Genomic DNA, 7338 nt, shown 5'->3' on the forward strand with positions numbered 1-7338 from the left:
GATTAAGGTACCTAAGCTCTCGAAAAATTTGTAATTTGGAGTTGGCCTGGTGATGGTTTCCAGGACTTTTCCCTGTAACTGGTTGCAGAAATTAAAACTCTCTTCCTCCCCAGTTCATCTGCATCTCATTATTGGGCCACGAGAAACAGCAGCCCAATCCTCAGTTTGGTCTGGGAACAGAAGTAAATACTAGCTATTTGTAAAATATGTCATAAAAATCTGAGTTTTAGTGAAGTAAGGGAGCATATTGTGTGGATATCTGAAGAGGGTATTCTAAGGAGCAGAAGCAGCGGTATAAAGGTGGGATGGTATAGTAGTCTGTTCTTTCACTGTTAATAAATACATAACTGAGACTGGGTTATTTATAAAGGAAAGAGGTTTAATTGACTTACAGTTCAGCTAGGCTGGGGAGGCCTCAGGAAACTTACAATCATGGCGAAAGTGAGACAGGACTAGCTGAATTTCCTATAAGAATTCCTAAGCCTAGCTGGGGAAGGTGATTACAGCCACCTTTAAACATGAGGCTTGTAACTCAGCTCACACCCAAACAATCAGGTAGTAAAGAGGGCTCACTAAAATACAAATTAAGCTAAAAGGAGGAGGTAAAGAAATAGTCAAATCATCTATTGCCTGAGAGCACAAAGGGAGGGACAATGATTGGGATATAAACCCAGGGCATTGAGCCGGCAGTGGCAACCCCCTTTGGGTTCCCTCCCATTGTATGGTAGCTCTGTTTTCACTCTATTAAATCTTGCAACTCCACACTCTTCTGGTCCGTGTTTGTTCCGGCTGGAGCTGAGCTTTCACTTGCACCAAACACTGCTGAATGCTGCTATCACAGACCCACAGTTAAATCCCACCCCGATCTGGCAAGGTGTCTGCTGTGCTTCTGATACAGGGAGGCGCCCATTGCTGCTCCTGGTCAGGCTAGAGGCTCACCATTGTTCCTGTGTGGCTAAGTGCCCAGGTTCATCATAATTAAGCTGCACACTAGTCGCTGGGTTCCACGTTCTCTTCCATGACCCACAGCTTCTAATACAGTTATAACAATAACACTCAGTGTTCCATTCCTTGGAATCCTTGAGGCCAAGAACCCCAGGTCAGAGAACAAAAGACTTGCTGCCATCTTGGGAGTGGCTGCCACCATCTTGGGAGCAGCCTGCCACCATCTTGGGAGCTCTAAGAACAAAGACCCTCTGGTAACATCTGGTGGCCTGTACGGGGATTTTCCAAAGCGGTGAGTAATATTGGACCACTTTCGCTTGCTATTCTGTCCTATTCTTCCTCAGAATTGGAGGAAATACCAGGCACCTGTATTAGCATGGCCACCAGGCTTAAGACTCAGGTGTGAGGCTTCCTGGAAAAAGGCTTTCTAACAACCCTCAACCCTTCTGGGTTGGGAGCATTGGTCTGCCTGGAACCAGCTTCTGCTTTCCTAATTTCCTGGGGGAAGCTGAGGGCCAGCTAGAGGCAGAAAGCTGTCATTCTGAACACTTTCATGGCACAACCAGAAGTCTCTACTCCACAGTCGCCCATGCGTGTGCCCCTACCTCTCCTTCTGACCCATACCTCCTTGGTCCTGACCATGACTTTCTTGAAAGTGTAGCCCCAAAATTCTCCTTACCTCTGAATCTACTTCCTCCAATCCCTGCCTCCTAGGTACTAATGCTTCAGACTTTCATTTCCTATCCCAAGTACTAGAGCAAGTCGTATCTCCAAAGGGATCTAAGGAAGCTCAATGCTGCATCCTTAAGCATCTAGGCTATGAATCCAGGGAGTCTTGCCCCTGGTGTCCCTCCTAATTTAGGTATACAGCTCTTGACATGGGCAGTTATGTGGGACCCATTCCCCATCACCCTTGCCAGGGCCACAAGTTTGTAAATGGCTAGGAGGATTGCTCTCTCATTGTGCAAGATGCTCTCCTCTCCCAATTTCTACCCAGCTTACCCCGCTCTCCCAATACAATCTCCAAGTCTTGGCTCCTTGGCCAGGGCCTTAGAACTGATGACCCAGTACTTTAACAGCTGGAATTGGGTCTACAACAACATAATAGATCAGGATGAAAGCAAATTGAGTAAATTAAAGGAAAAAGAGAGAAGGCAGAGAGAGGGAGAGAGAAAAGAGAGTAAGAGAGAAAAAGGGAGAGAGAGAGAGAAAGGCAGAAAGACAAATAAAAGAAAGAGAGAGAAAAAAGGGAAAAGGGGGGGAGGGGAGAGAGAAAGATAGAAGTAGTAAAGAATAAACAGTGTGCCCTATTCCTTTAAAAGCCAGAGTACATTTAAAACCTATAATTGATAATTGAAGGTCTTCTCCATGACCCTGTAACACTCCAATACTACCTTGCTGTCAGAGTAAACAAGGACATAGCCCAAAAACACTGAGACCACTGACAATCCGTAGCCGTCCTATCAAAAATCCTTCACCCAGTAACCCATGGATGGACCAAATGCATTCAATCTGTAGTGGCCACTGCTTTGCTAACAGAAGAAAGTCGAAAAATAACTTTTAGAGGAAACCTCATTGTGAGCACACCCCACAAGTTCAGAGCTATTCAAAGTCAAAAAAAGCAAAAACGTAGCTTACTCAAAAATCTTAAAGTATAGGACTATTCTGTTAGAAAAAGATGATTTAACACTAAGCACTGATAATTCCCTTAACCCAGCAAATTTCCTAACAGGGGATTTAAAAATTAATTATCATGCAAAGGTCCAACCAAACCTAGGAGGAACTCCCTTTAGGACAGGGCAATAGATGGTTCCTCCTGGGTGATTGAAGAAAAAACCACAATTGGTATTCAGTAATTGGGGGAAACTCTTGTAAAAGTAGAGTTAGGAAAATTGCCTGATAATTGGTCTGCTCAAATGTGCGAGCTGTTTGCACTCAGCCAAGCCTTAAAGTACTTACAAAACCCACAAACCCATCTTTTTCTCCTCACTCTCCTTCTCATAGGAAAAAGGCATAGGATAAACAGGATCCATCTCTCGTATTTTGTACCCGAAAGGACTTAATCCAGGACAACAAAAAGTTTAAGATCGATAATTAGGGCATATTCCTACAAAGGAAAAGAAGAACAAAAGCCCTGGTGGGCAAAAACTGTATCTCAATCCTGACTCAAAAGGTTACCTACACAATCTCTGAAACGAATTTGCATAAAACTGTTGTTTATGGGAATGCATCTTGATGGGGCAACTGGGTTGTTATGAAATACTCAAAAACCCAGCCCAGCTGTAGAAGTCACCCCTGAGCACAAAGGCAATGTTGGGCACGCTGGTAAAGGACCACTAGAATCCAGCAGCCTGGACCCCTTTCTTTGTGGTCAAGAAAGGTGAGAAAACAGGTGCAGGACTGCTACATCAGTGAGCATAACTAATCTGATAAGCAGAGGTCCATGGGTGGTTATGCACCCTGGAAAGGAATAAGCATTAGGACCACAGAGGATGCGCTCAGACTGATGCTCATTGGAAAATGACTAGGGATGCTGGCATCCCTATGTTCCTTTTTCAGATGGGAAACATTCTCCCCAAGGCAAAAGAGCCCCTAAGATGTATTCTGGAGAATTTGGCCCAGCCAGAGTGCCAATTTTCATTTGCTTTTCAGACGTGAAGCAAATGAAAATAGACCTAGGTAAATTCTCAGATAACCCTGATGGCTATATTTATGTTTTACAAGGGTTAGGACAATCCTTTGATCTGACATGGAGAGATATAATGTTACTGCTACATCAGACACTAGCCCCAAATGAGAGAAGTGCTGCCATACCTGCAGCCCAAGAGTTTGGCAGTCTCTGGTATCTCAGTCAGGTCAATAATAGAATGACAGCAGAGGAAAGAGAAACATTCCCCACAGGCCAGCAGACAGTTCCCAGTGTAGACCTTCACTGGAAAGCAGAATCAAAACATGGAGATTGGTGCCACATACATTTGCTAACTTGCGTGCTAGAAGGACTAAGGAAAACTAGGAGGAAGCCTATGAATTATTCAATGATGTCCACTATAACACAGGGAAAGGAAGAAAATCCTAATGCCTTTCTGGAGAGACTAAGGGAGGCATTGAGGAAGCATACCTCTCTGTCACCTGACTCTACTGAAGGCCAACTAATCTTAAAGTATAAGTTTATCACTCAGTCAGCTGCAGACATTAGAAAAAAACATCAGAAGTCCACCTTAGGCTTGGAACAAAACTTGGAAACCCTATTGAACTTGGCAACCTCGGTTTTTTATAATAGAGATCAGGAGGAGCAGGCAGAATGGGACAAACAGTATAAGAAAAAGGCCACTGCTTTAGGCATGGCCCTCAGGCAAGTGGACTTTATAGGCTCTGGAACAGGGAAAGGCTGGGCAAATAAAATGCCTAATAGGGGTTGCTTCCAGTGCAGTCTACAAGGACACTTCAAAAAAGATTGTCCGAATAGAAATAAGATGCCCCCATCGTCCATGTCCCTTATGTCAAGGGAATCACTGGAAGGCCCACTGCCCCAGGGGACGAAGGTCCTCTGAGTCAGAAGCCACTAACCAGATAATCCGGCAGCAGGACTGAGGGTGCTTGGGGTAAGCGCCAGGCCATGCCATCACCCTCACAGAGCCCTGGGTATGCTTGACCATTGAGCGCCAGGGTGTTAACTGTCTCCTGGACACTGGCGCCCCCTTCTCAGTCTTACTCTCTTGTCCTGGACAACTGTCCTCTACATCTGTCACTATCCGAGGGGTCCTAGGACAGGTAGTCACTAGATACTTCTCCCAGCCTCTCAGTTGTGACTGGGGAACTTTACTCTTTTCACATGCCTTTCTAATTATCCTGAAAGCACCACTCCTTTGTTAGGGAGAGACATCCTAGCAAAAGCAGGGGCCATTATACACCTGAGCATAGGAGAAGGAACACTCCTTTGTTGTCCCCTACTTGAGGAAGGAATTAATCCTGAAGTCTGGGCAACAGAAGGACAATATGGACAAACGAAGTATGCCCATCCTGTTCAAGCTAAACTAAAGGATTCCGCCTTCTTTTCCTACAAAGACGGAGACCCAACAAGGGCTCCAAAAGATTGTTAAAGACCTAAAAGCCCAAGGCCTAGTAAAACCATGCAATAGCCCCTACAATACTCCAATTTTAGGAGTACAGAAACCCAACTGACAGTGGAGGTTAGTGCAAGATCTCAGGATTATCAGTAAGGCTGATGTCCCTCTATACCCAACTGCACCTAACCCTTATACCCTGCTTTCCCGAATACCAGAGAAAGAGAGTGGTTTATAGTCCCAGACCTTAAGGATGCCTTTTTCTGCATCCCTGTATCTTTAACCTCCTTGTTAAGTTTGTGTCTTCCAGAATCAAAGCTGTAAAAGTACAAATGGCTCTTCAAATGGAGCCCCAGATGCAGTCTATGACTAAGATCTACTGTGAACCCCTGGGCCAGCCTGATAGCCCATGCTCCAATGTTGATAACATTGAAGGTACACCTCTCAAGGAAATGTCAACTGCATGACCTCTGCTATGCTCTAATTCAGTAGGAAGCAGTTAGAGTGGTTGTCGGCCAACCTCTCCAACAGCACTTGGGTTTTTCTGTTGAGAGGAAGTACTGAGAGACAGGACTAGCTGAATTTCCTATAAGAATTCCTAAGCCTAGCTGGGGAAGGTGAGGGCACCCACCTTTAAACACAGGGATGGTAACTCAGTTCACATCCAACCAATCAGATAGTAAAGAGTGGTCACTAAAATACAAATTAGGCTAAGAGCAGGAGGTAAAGAAATAGTCATATCATCTATTGCCTGAGAGCACAAGGGGAGGGACAATGATCGGGATACAAACCCAGAGCATTTGAGCCAGTAGTGGCAACCCCCTTTGGGTTCCCTCCCATTGCATGGGAGCTCTGTTTTCACTCCATTAAATCTAGCAACTGTACACTCTTCTGGTCCATGTTTGTTCCAGCTCAAGCTAAGCTTTCACTCACTGTCAACCATGGTTGAATGCCACTGTCGCAGACCCGCCATTGACTCCCAGCCCTCCAGACCCGGGAGGGTGTCCTCTGTGCTTCTGATTTAGCAAGGCGTCATTGCCACTCCCTATCACACTAGAGGCTCACCATTGTTCCTATGCAGCTAAGTGCGCGGATTCATCCTAATCAAGCTGAACACTAGTCACTGGGTTCCACGGTTCTCTTCTGTGACCCAAAGCTTCTAGTACAGCTATAACACTCACCGCATGGCCCACAGTTCCATTCCTTGGAATCTGTGAGGCCAAGAAGCCCAGGTCAGAGAACAAAAGGCTTGCTGCCATCTTGGAAATGGCCCACCCCATCTTGGGAGCAGCCTGCCACCACCTTGAGAGCCCTAGGAGCAAAGACCCACTGGTAACAAAAGGAGACACAAACATATCCTTCTCCACATGGTGGTAGGAAGGAGAAGTGCCTAGCAAAGGGATAAAGGCCCTTATAAAACCATCAGATATCATGATAATTTGTTCACTATCACAAGAACAGCATGGAGGTAACCACCCCCATGATTAAATTACCTTCCACTGGATCCCTCCTACAACATAGGGGGATTATGGGAACTACAATTCAAGATGAGATTTGGGTGGGGACACAGCCAAACCATATCAGATTCTGAGTGTGATTCTGAGGTATGATTGTACCTGGTGAGCTCCACCAATAGAAGGGAGGCCTCTGGGGCTGGAGTGAAGACAGTAAGAGTAGGTAGGTAGAAGGTGAGATGAGAGAGTTGGGGCTGATGGAGCAGGAACTTGTAAGCCATGTTAATGGTGTTGGTTTTATTTTGAATGAAATAAGGCCATGAGAGTTTTGAGTGGAGAAACACAGCATAAAAGCCAGTTTGCACAGGACCATGCTGGCTGATGTCCTGAGATTAGCCACAGTGAATAAGTAGATAAGTAGAGAGACTAGCTGAAAGTCCATTATGGTAATCTAGGCCAGAGGTGATGGCAGCATAAATGAGGGGTATCAGGGTGGTGGTAGTGGGGGTGCTGAGAAGAGGTTGGACTCAAGATGAAAGTGAAAATTAAGAGGATTTTCTGATGGAATGAATAGGGGATGGGTGAAAGAAAAAGAGGAGTCAAGGATGGCTCCAAATTGTGGGTAGAGGTAACTGGAAGAACAGAGGCTCCATTAACTGAGATGAAAAGACATTGGGAGAAGCATATCTGTGGAAGGGATGGAACATGGCACTGGAGTTTCATGTTGGACACATTGAGTTTCAGCTGCTTAGCAGACATTCAAGTGAAGATGATTAATATGAGCCTAGAGCTCAGAGGAAAAGGCCAGGCTAGATATATAAACTTGAAAGTAACGAGCATATGCATGGTATTTAAATTCATAGAATTTGAATAGA

The sequence above is a fragment of the Piliocolobus tephrosceles genome, chromosome 10 (genome assembly GCF_002776525.5).
Source record: "Piliocolobus tephrosceles isolate RC106 chromosome 10, ASM277652v3, whole genome shotgun sequence".
NCBI lineage: Eukaryota > Metazoa > Chordata > Mammalia > Primates > Cercopithecidae > Piliocolobus > Piliocolobus tephrosceles.